Below are 21,469 nucleotides of genomic sequence, written 5' to 3' on the forward strand. Positions count from 1 at the left end.
GTGAATAATGGCCAACAGTATGATGATGCACTAAAGTTGACCTTTGAATATAGCTCCAGGGCTCGGTTGTGGGACACAAGCCACTGTACTCCTACTGCCGGTCCCAAGTCTGGATACGTTGGGAGCCTAGTGTCAGGCAGGTCATCTCCTGTGGCGACCTCTAAACAGAGCAGCCAAAATAAAGAAGAGGAAGTAATGTTCACCTTTGAATCTGTGGCTTATAAAGTATTATCAATCATGATTGAATCACATAGATTTTCCAGTGAATATGGCATAAATGAGTTGTCTTTTGTCCTGTCTTCTTCCTGTTAAAAGGGAGTTTTTCCTTCCCACTGTCACCAAATGCTTCCTCATAGAGGCTCATTTGACTGTTGGGGTTTGTTCTGTATTATTCTAGGGTCTTTACTTTATCATATAAAGTGCCTTCAGGTGACTTGTTGTGATTCGGTGCTTTATAAACAAAAACTAAATTGAACACAATCACACCAAGTGTAACATGTGTCTATTTTATGAGGCTTTTTTGGGGTTACTATGTGCACCAAAATCTAATCAGTTCAGTCCAAGTGAAAGGTTGTTGCAGATGTAAAGAACATTTAGAAGCTATCAACAATATCTCAAATTTATTAGAATGGATGGACTAATGAATGGATGGCAGAGTAATGTACAGTCTCGAAACAATCCCAAAGACATAATGCCTCTAGCCATGGCCATCGACAGCATGGAGGTATAAAAACAGATGAACATAAGTGGAATATGACAATACCATAAAAATGAAATCTACTGCCAGCTTTCCTCTGCGGCGACAGAGCCAGAGAGCTCAATACCATTGCATTGCTCAAGGTGCAGAGAAAAATAAAACATGAAAACAGTATGACAGAGTGGACTGCAAACCCTGCAGTGGAGTCACTTGAGAGACCTTGAGAACAGAACAGCACATTCTGTCCAGAGAGTCCTTCTGGGCAGCTACCCAGAAGTGCTCTCGACAGGCTGATTCCAACTATCCATTGTTATAGTGAAGAAACGGTTTATCATTCAGGGACGATCCTGTCCACACACCATTATAAAGTCATTTCCCTTTTAGGACCACTTACAAACCGTCCAAAGAAAATAAGCAAAAAAACAGAAGAACAGAGGAGACAGCTAATGAGCCTACTTGCCTGCAGACTCCAGGCAACTTCCTGTTGTGGTGTTTTGTACAAAAACAGCTGATAAGTTGACTATAAAAGCCAATAGAAGCTGAAAACGTGAATTTACTGTACGTTCACATCTGTGAAACCATCTGGTTCTTCTTACTGCCTCACCTCTCTTAACATTTCCAAGAGACAGGAAGTTGAATTTGGTTGAAGTCCACCAAAAACACAGGAAGTACTGGCAGGGGAAGAATGTGATAGAAGTAGTAAGATGGAAGAAGAAAGGAATTGTAGTTGCTGTGTCAGCTGAAAAAAAAAACGTTTTTCAACCAGGCCACTCACAATAATTAAAGTTCAGCATGAGGCCACTGCCAGGGTGGTACAGCCATTAAATGCTCTCTGATATGTGACACTGCGGCAAATGCTTGATTGGTCATATTGGAATTGTGATAAATAGCTGCTGGTGACAATGACACTGCCTCCTTCTGTGCTGGGGCTTTTTTATTCTGCCAGGGTGATATAAAGGGACAGAAGCTCTCTTATAATAAATTATGCATGTGTCTCATATTTAAATATTAATTTTCCATTAACATGTTGTCTATAAATCTACAGATGAGTGTTTAAAAAAATAGCAAGGCTTCAAACCTGAAAATGTTGTGTAACATTTTGTTTTCCTGGTTTAACAACCTGCTTCTGCTAAATTGTGTGAGACTGTGGGTTACTGGAAGTAGGACAGTGTGGGTTTTTTCAAACTATACTAATATCCATTAAACCACTGATCTCATTCTCAGAAGCAGTGACATAATTTTCTTAATAAGAACATGATGTTTCTTACTAATTTTTCTTAATACGGTATTACACAAAATGTACTGACTCGAGCAGCTACAAACATTTCTCTTGCAATAACTATCTCTTATAACAACATCTTTAAGTTATATTAGGTTTCCATAAACTTTGCTTTCCTATAATTCATCCAAACATATAAGTTGTATATAGAGTTGTTTACATAGGTATTTTTTATAATGCCTGTGAAATGCATAATCTAGTACTTACTTACTGCGTGACTTACTTACTTAGTAACTTACACTACTTAGTGATATTTATATATTAGCATCCTTAGGGTAACGTTGGAATATTTTTAGTGATTTCTGTTATTGTAACGTGATGTATGCTAATGTATGTTAGGAGTAATACAGTATATGTATTTGGTGTATATTATCTGATGTTTCTTGTATGTATGTACAGAAATATCCCTCTTTGACTCGATTTTAACAATTTTCTATTGATTTACATGATCAAAACCTTTGGAGGCATTGATGAAACACATGAATATTGATGAATTCTTTCCTCAGACAACTTTGGCTTTAAAGCCAAAGTGATTTCATTTAATTGCTCCTTTATTCAAGAGGTGTCACATGTTTTTAACACCAGATCCCGTTCCGGATACAACACTCCAGGGATTTGTGCCACTTCTTGGGATCTTTTACTTGTTAGGAAAATTTGTAAACCACTACACTATGGAACTACCTAATATGCACATTTATGTATATTAAAAATTGGATTTATAATAGTATACATAAAATTAACACAAATAATTCTTTTTTCTGTTTAGTTCTCCCTTCCAATTTTTTTTACTTGCAGTTACTAACCTGAGGCCATTAACTTACTAATACTTATCAGACATCTGTATGCACAAACACATGATAAAGATGAGAAGGAAAAATAAATGACATTACTTTCTGGTTTGTTGAGTATCCCTATGGCATTAGATGAAAGGAACGCCATCTCCAACACGTGAAAAATTTACTCGCTTGATGTTATTATGTATTAAACTCCTTATCAGATGTAATTACTCATTATTGAAGATACGTGGGTGTGCAGCCCCATGGACAAGGGGGGCTTGATCAGTGAAGTCTAAAAACAGAAATCAACAAGAAGCACTCGGAGAGCTCAAACGTCCCCCAAGGCGGCTCACTCTCTGGATAGTATTTATGGTCAAGGGAATAGTATTATATTTTGTATGCAAATATTTTGATTTCTTTGTTATTTTTTAAATGTACTTTAAGATGTTTGCATTGCAGTAAACATGGGACATTATCAATGGATAAGCTTATCCAGGGAAAAGTCTAGGGGTTCCCAGGCCAGCTGATGCAGTTAGGTTCATACATATTTAGACACTGACACAAGTTTTGTTTTGTTACCTGTTTACTAAAACATATTCCAATTATAATTAGATAATGGACATGGGCATAATATGTAGCCTTTCAGCTTTCATTTGAGGGTATCAACATTCAAATTGGATAAAGGGTTTAGGAGTTTCAGCTCCTTAACCCTCTCAAGGCAGGCGTTGCAGATTTGCAACAGTTAAAAGCTAACAACCTGATTACCCCACATACATATTTTATGAGGTTTTTTTTACTCAGAAGTACCACTGCAGGTATTCTTTTGTGCATTAGCAACAAAAACTTAATTTGAGCCTGAGAGGGTTAACATGTGTCGCCCTTAGCTGTCTCCTTTCAATGTGGAGGAGCAGCGACTATACTCAGAGTTCTCTTGGGAGAAATTTACTTTGGATAAGTGAGGGAAGCAACTCATTTAAGGTACCCCACAATTGCACCTATTACCATTTAGTAATTTGACTGATAATGGCACTAGAGACATTTTTAACCTACTTAGCTTAACAGTTTTGCGCCCTATAGCTTTTGGATTTGACCTCACCATGGCTATGTCCACATATTTTCTATACAATCTGAGTAAACAACAGTAGAGCTAATATGCTGTTGAGTGTTAGAATCTGTAAAAACAGACGGTGAACCTTTTTACCCATATTAATATATTTTTCTAAAAACAACAATGTAAATGTAATAAATGCTCATAACGTGGCAAAAAGAGAATTATTAGCTTTAACTTTGATGTGTTTATTTGAAAGCAACTGAAAAAGGCTGGTGAGTGCAAATAAAGTGAGAACCAAAGCTATCTACTGAACCATGAAATTACTCCTTAGTATAGTTTGGGATTACAAGACAACACTTGGAAAAGTATGGAATCAGAACGATGCCACCTTGAAACGAAACCGAAAAATGGTTTGAAACCGAAAAAAAAAAAATTGTAAGTGAAAACAAAAAAATTACAGTTTCAATTAATTGTTTTTCACTATCAATTTTTTTTCGGTTTCAATACAAGATTTTTCAGTACATTTATTTCAGTTACAATATTTTTTTTCGGTTTCAATCCATTTTTCGGTTTCGTTTCAAGGTGGCATCGTTCTGATTCCATAGAAAAGGGGATTGTATTATATTGCATGTCTACAGTGTGCCACAAAGATGTCTGATAATAGAGTGAGCACCCTGACCTGTCAGATATGTCACTCCTTCTCCAGCACCCCCAAAGGTCTGTGGCCCAGTTCAATCATGTAAATCACAAGCACACATAAGAAAAACAAGGAGAAGATCTGTATTCACTGTGGCTTGGAGTGGATTCATTTGTCATATTACCCAAGGAGAAGTCATCCATCACATTCATCCGGATCACACACTCTGTGGCCCAAAAGATCAGAATCTAATCCCCAGGAAGTCAATCTGACCTCAGCCCGACCAATGAGTACACAGGGTCAAATTAACAAACACAACCATCAGCCGCTCTCACCCCCGAGGAGGGTGGTGAGAAACGTGGCCTCTGCCCTGCATTCATAACTGCTTCTCAGCTGGGATCTCAGACGGCTGGAGTCCCAGTTCAGCACTTTCCACCATCTTATCTTTTATTCATTATTTTAATTTCAGTGGCAGCACCTTCTGAGGTGAATAAGTGCTTATGATGGCGTCATTAAAAAGCAGAGAAAAACAATGGCTCCTATTTAAATTATTGATTGTGGTAATGGATATGCTGTGAAGTGCTGTTCTGGGCTCCAAACAGAACACAAATAATGAGGATAAACTATGCCTGAAAATGATAGCAGGGAAAGTGGCAGGTCATGTGTCTTATGATGGGAGTATACTTTACATCAAACCCAGAACAAGGGATGATGGTTTTATTTGAAGAGCTCTGTCTTTAACACAATAAACAATTAAGGTGTATGTGTGTGGATAAAATGGTGTTTCAAACTTGAGGGGCATATGCAAAACAGTGCAGCGTTAGCACAGCAGTTTCAAATGAATAATTTATCAGGATGAACTTCGATGTGATGTGTCTGTAACTTATTATCTAACTTTAGAAAATTTATACCCATGTGAGTAAAAATAATTCTGAAGAGATCCTTGTGTGCATTTCAGCATTTTCCCTGCTACTGTTCTTTTTCCCCTTTGTTTTAAGCTTTCTAATACTAATCTTCCAGTCAATTAAATTCAGTTTCTCTGTTCTCTTTTATCAAGTGTTTTATGTCTGTCTATGTTCCTTTATGTTGATTATTCTTCTTATTTTTGTGAAATATTAATCCGTCTTGCTGACAGATTTTGCGATAAAAGAGATCCAGAGATCTTGAATACAGCACTAACTTGTCAGTAAGTTGCATGGAATGGGGAAGAAGATGTCATGAAATACTAGTTTAATTCACAGTGACTGGTTTTTCTGTTTGTGGTGGTAGAGATGAGTTCAAAAGAGTACAAACCCACATAAACTATATTACTTATCCAATTCAATTTAACTCGATTTTAATTATATAGCACCAAATCCGCTTTATATTGTAAGGTAAAGACCCTGCAATAATCGAATTACCCCCCTTGAGCAAGCACTTGGTGACAGTGGGAAGTAAAAACTCCCTTTTAACTAGAAGAAAACTCCATCAAAAACATGCTCAGGGAGGGGCAGCCATCTGCCATGACTTCTAAAGTACAGAAGACCATTTTATACCACATGAGGTGCTCTTCTGTATCTTTTAATAGCAAAGAATTTGGGGACAAATAGCACATTTGAATCACCTGTGAGTCACTCATTTTGCAGATGGACACCAAATTTACCTGATAATTATCCTTCTGCTCTGTAGCCTTGGTGATCTCAGCATAGCAACAATTAATGAGGTAGATCTCAACAGAGATGCTGTCAGAACCCATATTTGTGATACCTTAAAGTACCGTAATTCTGACCACAAAATATTTTCTGTCTATCATAGGTACTGTAAGCAGAATGGGGTAGTATATGGCTACAAGTAGTCTGTTGTATCTTTACATGCTGAAGGATGACCACAGGCACAGGGAAAGTTCATAGTATAAAAGATGGACATAGCTACTGTGACGTCAGCCACTGGTTTACAAAGTCTCATTTCGAGGTCTTGAGAGGCTAAAGCTGTCTGCCAGTACAAATATAGTAACTTGAACCTGAACTCCGATGCATAGATAACCAAGGCATTAAGGTGCAGGGGGATAACTTATTTCCTAAAGGCAGTATGCAAACAATGCTATCATGCTTTTCAGATCAGGGGAGGAAATACTTCCAATTTAGGAAAGCACCAGAAAGTCCAGCATCCAAATCTGTTTGGATTTAAATGGTAAAAACAAATAATTAAAAAGGTGAATGTGCTTCAATTCAACAACTTCATCCAATATTAGTCTGAATGTGTTATCTTTTGAGACAGCTGACATTGCTGTTACAAAATCCCCCACGTTCCATAGGCTTAAATGTTTGCAGTGGTTAATGCTATGCAGTGCACATTTAAGTAGGCAGGATAGTCATTTTCTTTTGCTATCAAACTGGGTGTCAAGTTGGGTATCGTGACATCCCTTCGTCCCACGTTGTTTAAAATGAAGGCAAAAGGAATGTGCAGTGTTGTTTTTAGATTATAAGGTGGATGTTACACCTGGGTGGACTGCTCAAGTGAACTCTGTGTGCCTGTTTGAATAACACTGAGTGTAATGAGAGTAGCTGTTAGTGGAGGCTTATGTCTGGAATTTATAATTGCCAGCAATGCATGTTGAATATGCAACCCATTAACATGTATAGGATATTGTGCACCATCAAAATCTGAGCAAACCACCTGTTTTCTTGGAAGGTAGAGTTTAAACATAAACAGATAATTGTCGAAATTAGCTAGTTTCGGTTATTTATAATTTTCAGCCATTGTAGCAGCTGTAAATGTACCTATCTGTTATTTGATCCCAATATCAAAGTCATTGTCCCCAGTGAGTGAATCCCACCGTCTTTGGTGACACAACAGCACATTGCCATTGCAATTTTAAAGTTTTTGTGCTGATATTATTGTCAATTTTTATGTGTATTATACTGTCTGGTAAGGTGTAGATGATTAAAATAGCAATAATGCAAGTTGAAAATTCAAGCCACAAACCTCTATAACATATCGGACAACATCAGAATCCCAACAACGCACCTGTTTTCTTATAAGTTAGGTTTAAAAAAAGACTACTCACAAACAATGCAAGATAAACATAGAAAGTTTCAAACTTGCAATAACACTTTTGTAAAAACTTCAAAGATCTGCACAAGAGACAACACTACAAGCAACTACAAGATGCTAGAACTTGTCCCTTTTACCTAATCTGACCTCTTCTTTCAGACATCCAACTTTTCATTTGTTCAACAATCCACCAACACCTGGTCCTACTCGCCTCCTCGCGCTTTATGAGACCTGACAGGCAAACTCTCTACATGTGGACCAAAGTTCATTCCACTGTTAACCTCCATTCTGACAAGAAACAGACAGAACAGAGGAAAAGGAGTTGTTAATTAATCCAATGGGAATGTTTACCATTTCCAGTGGAATGCCTCTCAACCCACAGAGCGGCATAAAAGATTTTGATCCCTACAGGCTTGCAGAAAAATTCAGGGGAAACTATATTCAGTCAATAACACTTGTATTAAAAAAGAAAACATATGCTGTGGTTAAGACTGTCAAGACTAAATTTAGATGTAAAACAATACTGCAGTTGTATTTTTCCATGCTCAGTGTCTTGCCCAGTGACCCTCTTAACAAACACATCTGTAAATGCTATTTTATACTTTGGAATCACGCTACACTTCAAAAGGGTGAACCACTACTAAAATACGATTTTATGGCGCAGCTGTGCATGCATAAATATATTTAAGGTTTGATTTACACTCAGTGGAATTTGGTGAGAGTCCAGGTTGAGAAATTAAAGGACCTATGCGAAAATTTTCATCATGTTTTCTTCCCCAAAACAAGGCATGAGCATTGAATGTTTTTAGAGAGCAATTCCAAACTATTGTAGTCTTTGACTGGAGCTGAAACGAATAAAGTGTTGGACAGATAATTATCTAAATTAGATTCGATCTCATTCAAAGTGTATTTTGTTGTTTGTTTATGCAGTAGTGTCACTTGAGCACCACGGGGAATGGGTTTTACATTGCCCTATGTAGGAAACGCATTGAGAGCACAGGTGGAGAGAATTAGAGCCAGGAGGAAGCCACACAGATCTTTCAACCGTGTGGTTTTTGGTTCTGATGGTAGTGTCGTGTTTTTATTTGTTTTTGCACTGTGAATTTGACTTTCAGTCATTCTCTCAGATTTGTCTGTTTTTATGTTTGTTTGTTTTTTAAGAATTAGATGATAAAGTGTTAAAGGTATTGGCCATGGTGGACGTTAGTTTTTTTCACCACAGCAGCTTGGAAATTACTTCAAATTGAGTCAAGTGGCCTTTTGGTGCTTGGATCATCACTACATATACAATGACATGGAAACCAATACAAATATTTATGGTAACCCAAGTTTAAGGATCAGAAAATGTTTCCTAACACTCTGATGAAAGCATTGGGAGCAACTTGGCATTCAGTATCTTGGTCAAGGATACTTGACATGCCGAGGTCAAACCATTAATAGATGACCTGCTGTGCTGAACCTCCTGAGCCACAGCCACCCCAATATAAATATATTTAACTAGCAAAAGATTAAATAATAGCATGAGTTCAATGAGTTCCCCTTTTTCCCCAGCTCGATTAAGCAAAGAGGTTTGCATGACTGCCACATGAATGGGAAATATACCTGAAATATTCTTTATTATATATAAATGCATTGTTATATATTTGCATCAGTTTTACATAACATAAATATTGTATCTGCTTAACCTAAGCTTTTAAGCATATGAGTGCAGCCTTGCCCAGACTCCTTAGAGTGAATCAATGTGTTTTCATCTCACCATGCACATCTGAGACTGGACTATCAATCAATATATCAACTGACATGAACAGATATAGTATATACAGAGTTATTTTATATACACTGTGTATTTTGAGAATGAAAAATGATAAAGTCATTGCTTATTCAGCTTTCAGGGACATAATTTTCCATCTTACCACCTTAAGTGAAAACATTTAACTCTTCATTGCTATCACTATTATCTGAGCTGCTTTGCTGAACAAGATATTCAGTGACATTTAGAAATTACCCACCATTTCTAGCATTATGTACTAAAAACAACTTTAACATCCCAGGGAAGGAAAAAATATACCTATGAATTAAGTATTCTTACCGTTCCTATTCATTGAATCAGCCCTTTTTTGCAGATCTTTTGATAAGAAAATACTTATTTGGTGATCAGAAAAAAATGTTTTGGTAGTTAACAGATTTATGAGTTTATCTAATTGTTTTTCTTAATGTATTTGAGCACATGATGAAATTAAAACTATCAAACATGCTGTACAAACTGTTAACTTATTTTTTGCTTAAAATTGCAGCTCCCGGTTCAATTCAATTATCTTAATTCTAATGTAATGTTCGATGACTCTTTTGTAATATGTATGATGGTATTTGTCTTAATTTGTAACTGCTGAATAAAAGAAAACTTGTATTTGCCTAAAGGATATATATAAGTATAGTGATGATATGCTGAACTCATTCAAACTCAAGTAACTACGTACTGAATAGTTAAGAAATTAAGATATAATCTAAATAAAACTGAAACTGATATGTTAAGTCAAATTAGTCTTAATAGAAATTTTACATCCAGCTGAGCTCATTCTCCACTCCACTCCAGTTTCCTGCAAATAAACTTGTTTACTTGTGAGACTCTGACTAAAGCTGGAGGAAATAAAATAAAATCCTGCTGTTTTGAGGATTCCAGAAGCAACTTGACATAATCAGAGAAATGCAGCCTCTCTCTGCAAATACAACTTGGACGCTCTTGATACCCAGCAAGGCGCCATCTCCACTTAGTAAACTGGAGTCAGACAAGTTTTCATCTGCTACTATCTTATGATGAGGAGAAGCACCAAAGGCCATGACGTGTTTAGAGCAGCTTCCTGTTTTATCTGTAATTCACTGATTTCTGAGCAGAATCTCTAGTAGACATATATGGTAAGCCTATGCAATAGTGTTTCACACCTAGTTAGCAGTCAGAGCTTGTCTTGCCAGCTATGAGCATGGTTTGAGTCTTAGCCTATGACTGCCAAGTAAACGTGTGAATTAACAAAATGTAAGCTATTACTAAGTCAGTTGGCTCCCTCACTAGGGAGCAGGTCTGATGTAAACAGTTTTAAGAAGGCTACTCAAGGGCATCCCACCGGATCTATAATAATAAATTGGCCTGTAGGTTTTCAGCTTATAAGGTGCTGTGGTTTATTTTCTCCCTGCTACATTATACAAATGACTCAACAGTAACGAAGGCTTGGACAGGCTTAACAGACAGCCAGGCAGGTTAATTTTCCAAATTAAAGGTGAGCATTAAGAGGTCTCCTTTTTAATAGCTAGGATTAATTCCATGGTATATTTTAATTTATAAGGCTGTCACTATGTTTCACCTCTAGCAGAAGGATTACTTACACTGTAATTTGAGTGTCAGGTAAATCACGGTAATACATCTGTCCTGTTCCTCCTAGAAGTAGATTATATATACACAATTCTACCTGCTTGGCCATATCCTGATGAATTGCAGCAGGCTGAGGGATGCTCTAACTACAACAGCACATCCGTCTTGCAAAGTGTAACAATTTCTCTGCTACACCAAAGGTTCATATTGGCAGCAGCTGCCGGCACAGATATAAAACTCCAGCTCCAAATTAACTTGGCAGGGATAATCCCACGAAATGATAGCTAAAGCGATGGAAATAACATTTGTACAAATTCCTTGTGACCCAAGCCACATCTGTGTCCTCACTGCCAAAAATTCACAAAAAAGTAAACAGCCTTACAGGTATGTCTAACACTTTAGCTGAACATTTCGGACCTGTCTGGTAAACGGAACTCGGTGTTGGCCTTTCAGCTAAACCAGACGTGCTGCCAAGTTGCATGTGCATGCTAAGATGCATCCTCTTCTTTGGGTTAAATAAGCCCCCGAGCTGTTGCTGTTGGTACTTCTAATTGCAGCTTTAACCTTGTGTTAAGGTACATTGCAAGTAACACAGAGTAACACACAACCAAAAGCAAAAGCTTTCAGCATAGTGCGGTTATTTAAAAAAAATCTCATCTCACAGGTGAGAAATGACTGGGACACTGAAAGGTTTCCCAGTTGCTCATCAAAAAAAAGAGTAGCCAGGGGTAATTGGGAAATCAACACATCTATCTGTGGTGCTCTATTTTGTTGAGGTGCCCACAGGTCTGTGCTGAGGCCCATTAGAGTGACATCTGGAAGAAAGATACTGGAGTCACACACAGAGAACCACTAATTCTGTCTTTCTACTGCCCTGCAACCCCAAGAAATTCCATGGCAACATACACACACACATCTATCTATATATAGATATATAGCTATATCTATAAATAGAGATAGAGATAGATATATAGAGAGATAGTGTGATGGTATGCTGGACTCATCCAAACTCAAGTAATTGCGTACTGAATAGTTAAGAAAGTAAGATATGATCTAATATGTTAAGTCACATTAGTCTTAATAGAAATTGTGGTATATATTCGTCTGTTCTTTAAATTTATATTAATTAAATATTTCACAAACATGAAAAATTTCACAAATATGAAAAAATGAATAATTGATGAGAAGTAGTAGGTTTCACAGTAGTTCTCATTTTTTTCATGAAATGTTTGGATTGCTTGTCACAAAATGAAAGGTCACACTGGACAAGTTTTTCAGCACTAAATAATAGAATGACAAATGTTGAAGATAACAGTTTGACAGGCCTCAAATTGTATTTTTGAAAAAAGGAAGATGATTCCAAACAGCTATTACAGGAAATCGTGAATTATCTTTGGTGTGCAGCCAATCCTTAAGAAAATTTGTAAATTTGCCAAGTGGAGAACAAAAAAATTACAAAAACTATTCTTTTTACAGCAGATGAACGTATAAGTCATGTCCTTAAGAAATAGGAAAAAAGATCAGACACAGTATCTGAGAGATAAATCTCACCTTTCAGCTGATCCGCTTTACTTTTGGCTAAAGCCTCAGCAGAAATGATTGATCATGAAGCCCGGAGAACCAGGCTTCATGATCTTCCTGAGAGCTTCCTGAAGACTGTTGAAAGAAAACTTGCCAAAAAAGAGTTGCTTTTAGGAATAAAGGTGGTCATCCAATAATATTGTGAATATAAATAGTTTAAAATATTTCATATACACATGATTCTTGTGCTTCAATCCTGCTTTGCCCAGCCACTGGTAGGATTTCTTGATATCAGCCATTTTTTCTCTCTGCTTTACTAAGATTCTTTATCACTACTTATTTTAATATCATACTACACATCTAGACCTAGTGGTTTCACAAACCTATGTTGTTCAATTATTTCTCAATTATCTAAATTAAATTTTCTTCCTTTTCCAACCCTTTTCAGTTTTTATGTTCTCCTGAGAGATATAAATGTCTCTGCTTTTACTAAACAAAAACAGTTGAAATCACTGAACTTCTTTTTGAATATTTAGTGGAAAACACAATATTAAACCTTGCATTAAATAAATAAGATGTATATCGTGAATGTGGATATTTGCATAATTGCAAATAGTTTTCTCTGCACACATTATCCCTTTGTGCCACAGTCCCATAAATCATACCACTGGCTGCTAAGGGGGGTTGTTCAGCTCGCCAAAATCCATCTACATGGCACAACTGGATACAGATGGTGTGGGAAATAAAAGCCAGTTCAGCTCCCCATGCATCATTAATACAAGCAATGACCCCCAGCTTGGCAGTGTCACGCAACCGTGAGTTGCCAGACATACTCAGCACCTCAAAGTCCCAGTGAGATGTCTCAGTAGCACAAGGTTTGTTGCGTTATTGAAGAAATTTGAAATTGTTTCTCACAACAGTCATTTCTGCACATTAAAACTCGCATGCTGCTTGAAAACAGGTTGTTTTTCATGTGATTTTTTTTCCTTACCTTTAATTTTTCCCACTTATCAGTACATGTAGTAGCTTATAATTTTTTTTTATTCATTGCTTTAAATTTGCAAGGAACCAGAGACAAACCACTGTTTGACTAGCAAACCTTTGTGACTTATGGGATTACACCAAAAAGAAGATGAAGCATGTGACTTGCCATTAAACTTCCCATTGTTTACTGGAGCCAAATGAATTTTGCATGCAAGTCATTCACTTGATAAAGCAGATGAATGTCTGTCAGCATGGTAGCTTAATCACTGGATGCTCAGCACAATGACAAACAGCCTCAGTCCACCACTTCACACAGACAACATCTTCTGGAGTGGTTGCTCCTCCACCGCCACATAAATCCTCTCCTCTGATTCACTACTCTCATCAGGAATACATAACATGACTTCATTGGAGGATCCATCTATCACCGGGCACCCTGCATGCACCGTTAGTTTCAAAGTCCAACTCCCACACTAAAACACAGCCAGAATGTAGCCGGATACTGTTTCTAGTACAGATCATTCAGTCATACACCGAAGCCCGCTGTCACTTAGACGCAAGCTTACAAACCCGCCAGTCTGTTTATGAAAATTTACAAAGGCAACAAAGGATTTCCTGTGACAGGCGAGAAGCTGAAGACGACATCTTTAAGAGCTGACGTCTCTTTTGATAGACTGCTTGAATGGCCTAAGACTTTTAAATAGACATAGAGAACAACACAGCTTCTGACAGCCGGTTTGTTTACGGTGACGCAAAGAGCTCTTTTGCATACTAATGAGATACATGTATGTTTCCACTAAAGTCTGCAAGATGTGCAGTCTTCACAGGACATAGAATTAGTTGAATAATAAACCTCTGACAAATAAATAAAGTCTTCAAATTACTTGTTTTGCTCAAACATTGAAAACACAAAAAAATATTCAGTTTTAAATTAGAGAAAATCTTTGAATACAGAAAATAAAAAGAAGGTGGACGTTTTTTGTTTTGTTGACAATATTCTGTTGACATATAGGGAGGGTAAACACTTTACAGATTTTGAGGGTTTCAACTAGAGATGGACCGATCCGATATTATGTATCGGTATTGGTCCGATACTGATGTAAATTACGGATATCGGAGAGAAATAAAAAATGTAATCTGATCCATTAAATATCAAAAAAGCACCTCACAGAACGCGTCATGTGATAGAGTGGCTGTGTGTATTTGTAGCCTTGCTACCAATCTGGCATTTCATCTCCGAGGAAGTTATCCCAGAGAGAAGTAAAGCAAGTGTGTAAGTTCATCTCTTAATGTTTGTAAAGCATTCCTGTAAGCTTTACAACTGATATATGGAGCGACTGCCTCTCATTCTCTCTCCCTCCCTCTCCTGCTGCTACTTCAATCATGAAACTGATCAATGATCAGCTGATTGGCTTTTCTGTCAAGAGTCCGTCTCTCTTGCTTGTCTATCGCCCACTTCACACCAGAAAGAGGAAAGCAGCGGCTGAACAACAGCAGCACGTTTAAGCTTGATAAGCTGTTAGAATTTATTTACTTTCTACACCAGGATCCTTTTCTACGTAGCTGACGGCTGGTAACTGTGCAGGGGCGGATCTAGCAAAGTTTAGCCAGGGGGGCCGATAGGGCATGAACAGGGAAAAGGGGGCACAAAGACATACTTTTCTTTCTTATTCTCATTTAAAATGTCTAGCTTTTAATAAATAATTATCCAAATCTTACACCCAAAGTTTTAATCTGATGTAAAATGTATAGACGTCCATTACTGTATATAGTAACTATTAAGTCTAATATACCCTAGTAAGCTATAGTACTTTTTCTTTGGGAAGGCACGATCTGTGCAGTCTGCAATTCTGTTGAAGAAAGATGTTGATTCTATTTAATTATTCTTGAAAAATAATTGATTTCTGTGCATTTTCTTTCACACTGCATCAAATTAAAGTTGATTACGTCAATTAAGCATCATGAGGTGGAGGGTGGGGTGTTCCCTTTTTTTTTTTTGCTGGGAGTTTTAGAGCCCTATTAGTTAGGTTGCTTACTCTTTAAAATACCAGAATAGGAAGGATGGAGTAGGTTTAAGTTTATTAGATTGATCAGTATTGCTGAACTATGAAATATTTTGGGTGCAGTGTATTTTTTGCATACAGGTATAACAGAATAGCTTTAGTGTTTTTTTTTAAACTTGAGTATGAACTTATACAAAAAGGAGCAAGATATTTAAAAAAACTGTTTTATTGATTAAAAAACACACTATATCGGATTCATATCGGTATCGGCAGATATCCAAATTTATGATATCGGTATCGGACATGAGAAAGTGGTATTGTGCCATCTCTAGTTTCAACACTGACCAGAAATCTCTTAGCCAAGTGGGTGTCTAACCCACAAAGATTAGTTTTCAAAACAAAACTGCTCTGCGGCCGTGGGCACAGTTTATGAATGCACATTGCAGGAAGACAGGTATTATAGGGTTTTTCCACTGTGGTGGATTTAGTCACACCAAAATATGCCATGAGCGACTGCGAGCAACTGAGTCGCCCTGGCTCTGTGCAACTTTTCACCTTGATGTGTTGTGGTGTGACAGTGGAAAACAACAGCGAGGACCAAGACACGTGCCGACCTTTTCATCTCGCTATGGCTGCTTCTTTTCATACGATTCTCCCATGCAAAACTCCGTAACTGGCCAAACAGTACAGAATCTGTACAACGCTGCATTTCTAATAATGCCTTCACAGCAACCTTTTAAAGGAAAACATGGATGTGTCAGTATGCGTCAACAGTAGCACAACGGGGCTCCAATGACACTGAAAATCTCTAATAGGAAAAATGACACAGATATCTAAAATTGAAAAAGCAGAACTGAAACTATTTAAGCAAGAGGTGAATACTAAATATGGACATTTTCAAAAATGTAAGTTTCTCTCTAATCCTCAGAGCAGACTCATAGACCCTGAGGACACAGCTTAACTGAAAAGACGTCATGTTGTGGGAGTGGGAGGGGTTTGTATTGCTGAGGGTTGATTACATACTGATTCTACAGCATGCAACATGCAGCCAGTGCTGAAGAAAACAAAGGTTTCGTAAAAAGCCTGAAAGGAAGGTGAAAACTTGACAGATTTTTTTTTCATATTTCAATATGTCTAATGATCGGTGCACCAGTGAAAACTTGATATAAAGCATCCTGCAGCAGTGGTTGAATTTTTATTTAAACGAAACAAGACACAGGTCAGATGCTTCACTTGTGAAACACAGTTGTGCTACAGGATGGAAAAAGGCCATGTATGAGAACAAAATGGGTGCCTGTTATCAGAGCAGGGCTGGAATGCATGAGTCACTGAGAAAAAGAAAGCTATATCAAAAGCACTGATCTGTGGTGTGGTGTGAGGTACAATTTTGAGGAAGCCAAGTGAGACAGTAACCCTAAACCACACGATTGCATTTTACACAAAACATGCAGATACAGGATGTGCAGAGAGTATGCAACATACCCGATGCTGACGTTTACCGACATGCAGTGTGCTCTCTTTCCCAGTGCAATCAGGGCACCTTTGCTTACAAACCCTGTTTTACTTGCCTGATGTACAATGATACTGTCCATGCTTCCTTATCATTTAAAGCTAGATCAAATGTTCAGGGCCCAGCATAACAGACTGAGAACACAAACAAGCCTGCACAAGCTGTAAACAGCCACAATCTCTCCAGCATTCAGAAGTATAGTGCTTCAGTGCATTTTACAGACGAGTCCTCAGTGATGAGTGAGAAAGATAACAGGAGGGGAGAAGAATTACTGAAACTGTTGGACAGATTGTTTTTTTCTTTAAATAACTACTAAAATCTGAACAGAAGGGGGGGTAGTTGGCTTTCCTTGACCACCAGGGAAAAAATGCTACAGGGTCTGATCAGAGGCTTTTGGGATGAGACAGAGCTGCTCTGGGACACACTGTTGCCCCATCTGGTGCAAAATGTCCCAAACGAGTTCTCACTGAAAACAAAGAAATGTGGGGCAAAAGGAAGCTGGCAGGAAGACAGACCATGCACCAGTGTTCATTAATACTTCCGCTTTTTAGTTCATTTTGATAAATCATGACACCGCCGGGGCCTCAGCAGAATATGAAAACGTTTCGAGATTTATGGGCTGGATTATCCCGGTGAAAATTACACCTAAATTAAAACTGCATGAATAAACAAACGCACCGGCGTGGCAAATGCATGTGACACTAAATGCACAATGGCACGATTCACATGAAAGTCTTCACTTTTCTCTGCTAATAAAAGCTGCCCCACTGCACAAAACACTTGGGTTCATCTTGTGCACTTGCACTAATCCGGTGTGTAATTCATCCTTCGTCCAAACATTGGGATACGTTTCATCACTGTCAGTGTCTAATGACTTTAAATCCATGACTCTGAAAAGACCACAGCCCTTTGCATATTTTCTTTTAAATTCTCTATGGTAATTGTAATGGTAAAGGTCACTTAAATTGAATTCCTATAGAATGCATCTGCTGTTGCTGTGTCTATTGCATCCCCTTCTCCTGAGAAAATTCCAACAAAGATAGGTTAGCATTTCTTCTTTATCAAACTCACAATATATAACAGCCTATAGCTTGGGTGTAGTTTATAAAACTACATCCTTGGAAATATACTTAAAGTTAGCATTTGTCATTTGCTCAACAGAATGCTTGATTTTGAATACATAAGAAAATGCATTAGGAAAAACAAACCCTGCTTAAACAGCTTTAGCTTGTTATTTACATTCCTGTGATCTATACAAATCTCATATCAACTTAAATGAACTCGGGCCCTTTTGAAAGATTCTTGGTGAAAGTAGAGGCACTTGGAGCCAGGCAATTATTCATGGACTAAACGGTGGGTTGAAAAACAAAGGAAAACGCACAACTCACCACTGCAATGAACAAAGATAGGTCTAAAAAAGAGAGCTGCAAAGTTCAGTACAAGCAGCTTCCACTTCATAACCAGCAGAAAAATCATTTACATCAAGTCTGAGCCATCGATTTTGTAAATGAGATATAGACACGTAACGGTTTGGAGATGACAAATTTTAAGCCTTAAGTTTGTTTTTTTTTATCATAAGTTCTGCATTTTGGCCATTGACATCGCTTCCACTCCTTGCTCAGATGTCATGGGCGGGAAGTGGAAGTGAATCTTTACCCATTACGAGGAGTCACTTGTCAGTCATTTATTGGGTAACAACTTGTCATAGTCATTTTCTGCTTATCATGTGTTTTACGTCAATTTAAACCTTTTCTTGGAAAATAATTATAGTGCGGCAATAACCCTTAGGGAGTGAGAACGTGTTGGCAATAAATATGGCTTGAAACTTGTAAATAAGGCCAAAAATAAAGAAATGTATACAAAAGAAAAGTATACTGAGGTCATAAATCGGGAGAGAAGTAGGGTTATTTTCTCTTGAAGTTCTCTCTTCCTGGCTTCTGCTGATCTGCTCATGCATTCCCCATCGTTTTTCAGAAACCGAGGAATCTTTTACATACAGACTGTGATCTGCTTAGCAATAAGATGATCGCCACGTCATATTTATATGCATTTTTCTGCCGACGTGATGTTTCACATCAAAACTGATCTTATCCTTTCTGTGAAAGAAGCGTGATCATCTTCAGGACCGGAGAAAAACCAGTGTTTGAAGCTGTTAATCCCGCTGTGCTCACATTTACACGTAATCAAAGCCTCATTGAAAAAAATCTTTCTCCTCACACTTGACAGAAATATTATTCATTCATAGCTCTGCTTCTTCAAGATGCGAAATGAATGCCTCATCAGCCCAGTATGAAGAGAGACGTTGACGCTACACCAGTCAGAAGTTTAATATGATAGATCAACTTGGGCTGGCCAGAGTAATTCATCAAAGTGCTTCAGTCACTCCAGAAATCTGTTGTGGGTAGAAATCTTTAAAAAAGAGCTCAAACAAAAACAGTGAGGCTGCTAGAGGCCACGCACGCTACCCTCAGTCGAGGCATTTAAATCATTTTAATCATCCATCCCACTCACTGTATAATAATATACTGCAGTGAGAAAGAGAATCCCCACCACACTTACGCCTACGACTCGGCTTCCCACATAGACTGTGTCAACTTACAAACAGCTACACATTGTCACAGACACACACACACACTGTATATATCCTGCCGCGCCAATGTAAACAACATGACATGATATATAAGCTTTAAAAATAAGTGTTCTTTATGGATGATAGCAATTATTAATTTCATCACTGGTTGTTCTTTAATTTATTTTTTGAATGAGTGCTTAGTAGTTCATGATATGTATTTTAAAAAAAGATGACGTCTTCTCATTGCTTGCACAGTTAACTGCCCTTAAATCCCACAAATATGAGATGTATGGTGACACAAATCATTTAAGTTGATGGTCGCTATAGGATGCGTGGCATTTCTGCTTGATAAATGTCTCAGCTCTTTAAACACTTCATTAATTCCCTGGCATTCATCTAATCAATGAACTGCTCCAGCCAGCACTAGTGCTCTTGACAGATTTCCCATCACCTCTGCATTGTCCTGCTACTTAAGTGCTCTTTCGCCGATTAAGTTCTCTCAGCGTTTGAGACCACTGCAGCCACTTTGCTACCTGTGCTCAATTAAAAGCTCAATTACAGTAATTAAAATCCCTTGTAGTAGCTACTGTGCACATTAACTTAACCAAGCCGAAAGTTAAGGGGGAAGGAGGTTAAAGTGAGGTGATTCACACCGAGGGCCATGTGTCAGCCACTAACCAAGCACATCACATGACTCCATAAAGCACCAGCATATTCTAATTTAAATGTCTACCTCCTGCAAATTCTTTCAGGCAGTTAAAAATAAATGTGCAGGTGTTTTCAGATCCTGCTTGACTGTGAGGTGCGCCTTTACGCGCAATCGCAAAAAGATGCCGTCTCACTCCCAAACACCCCCCGGTCAGGCTGGCTTCGCGGCAGGCATCAGTGGTCGGTCTGGTGTTGTTGGACAAAGAGAGGACCGCTCCGTCCCTCCAGAGGCTTCCCCTGCTCTCATTGGTCAGCAGGAAACCTTTTGTTTGGTCTCTCACGGTTGAAAATCCTGCATCTCATGAATGGAAGCCACATTTTCTCGCAGGAAATGTAACCAAAGACCTCGCTGTGGTTACTTTAGAATAAAAGCGACCGCTTCAATGATTGCGACTCGAATAAGATTTCCTCGATAGTTTTGCGAATGATCTCCACGATGTTCGCCCACGATTGGCGCTCTTGTCGGTAACTCTCAGGAGCGGCGGCTCACTCCGCCGCTTTAAAATGAGTCAAATCTGGGGTTTGATTAGAATACATAGTGACCTATTCATTCCCTTTAGGGAGAGCGGGCGCCTCTGCGCTGAAAGGAGTCCGTTATACTTATGATGTCTCCGTAGCTATACACTGTGCGCGCACAGTCAAATCAGCCATAAACTTTTCCATTTCTGCACCCGCTCCCTTCAGACACACAGCCAGAGAAGCGAGTGCATAAACTATTTTGAACTGGCGCAGACAACAGGTTTCACAGCAGAAAACTGATGTTAAAAAGGTTAAACAGCCGTGAAAATACAGCAGGCTGCTGTGTGAAATAAAACCTACCATGAGTTTCTTTATTTGTGCCGGCAGCGCTCGCACGTCCGGTCGGATCAAACAACTTCTCATAGCCGGCTCATATTCCCTGGTCAGTGGTCACGAGATTTAAAGGCATTTGTAAATCCATACAATTGTTCTGTTTTCTTCTTCTGCTTCTTTCCTTCACGTGCGGTTACATGAGAACAAGTTAAAGCATGCGAGCCAGGCTGTGTGACAGTCTTTCTTTCGCTTCTGCCTCTCGCTCAGGCTCCCGACGCGAACAGTGGGAGTCAGTCTCTCTCTCTCTCTCTCTCTCTCTCTCTCTCTCTCTCTCTCTCTCTCTCTCTCTCTCTCCCTCAGTCTCTCTCTGGTGTTGTGTGATGCTTGGGTGAGAGGTCAAACGGATGACACGCGGGTTTCCTAAGAAGAAATGTAGAAATCAGTTCTAACTGTAGAGTCTGGGACCTTAAGCAAAAATTCACAGAAAAGGAGCGATGACCCTGCAAAGAGTCATCACTATTGTGTTATAAATAAGCTGACAC

General features: G+C 38.4%; 1 protein-coding gene across 1 annotated transcript in view; it reads right to left on the reverse strand.

The window, feature by feature from the left end:
• Positions 1–21,213, reverse strand: part of LOC102294723 (carbohydrate sulfotransferase 15) — a 39,642-nt gene extending 18,429 nt beyond the window's left edge. The window contains exon 1 of the mRNA XM_005919530.3: positions 20,955–21,213. The gene's annotated coding sequence lies outside the window, so the exon portion shown is untranslated. The remainder of the gene's footprint in view (positions 1–20,954) is intronic.
• Positions 21,214–21,469: the final 256 nt, after the last annotated feature.

The sequence above is a fragment of the Haplochromis burtoni genome, unplaced genomic scaffold (assembly GCF_018398535.1).
Source record: "Haplochromis burtoni strain Fernald_Lab_line unplaced genomic scaffold, NCSU_Asbu1 Contig_37, whole genome shotgun sequence".
NCBI classification, from domain to species: domain Eukaryota; kingdom Metazoa; phylum Chordata; class Actinopteri; order Cichliformes; family Cichlidae; genus Haplochromis; species Haplochromis burtoni.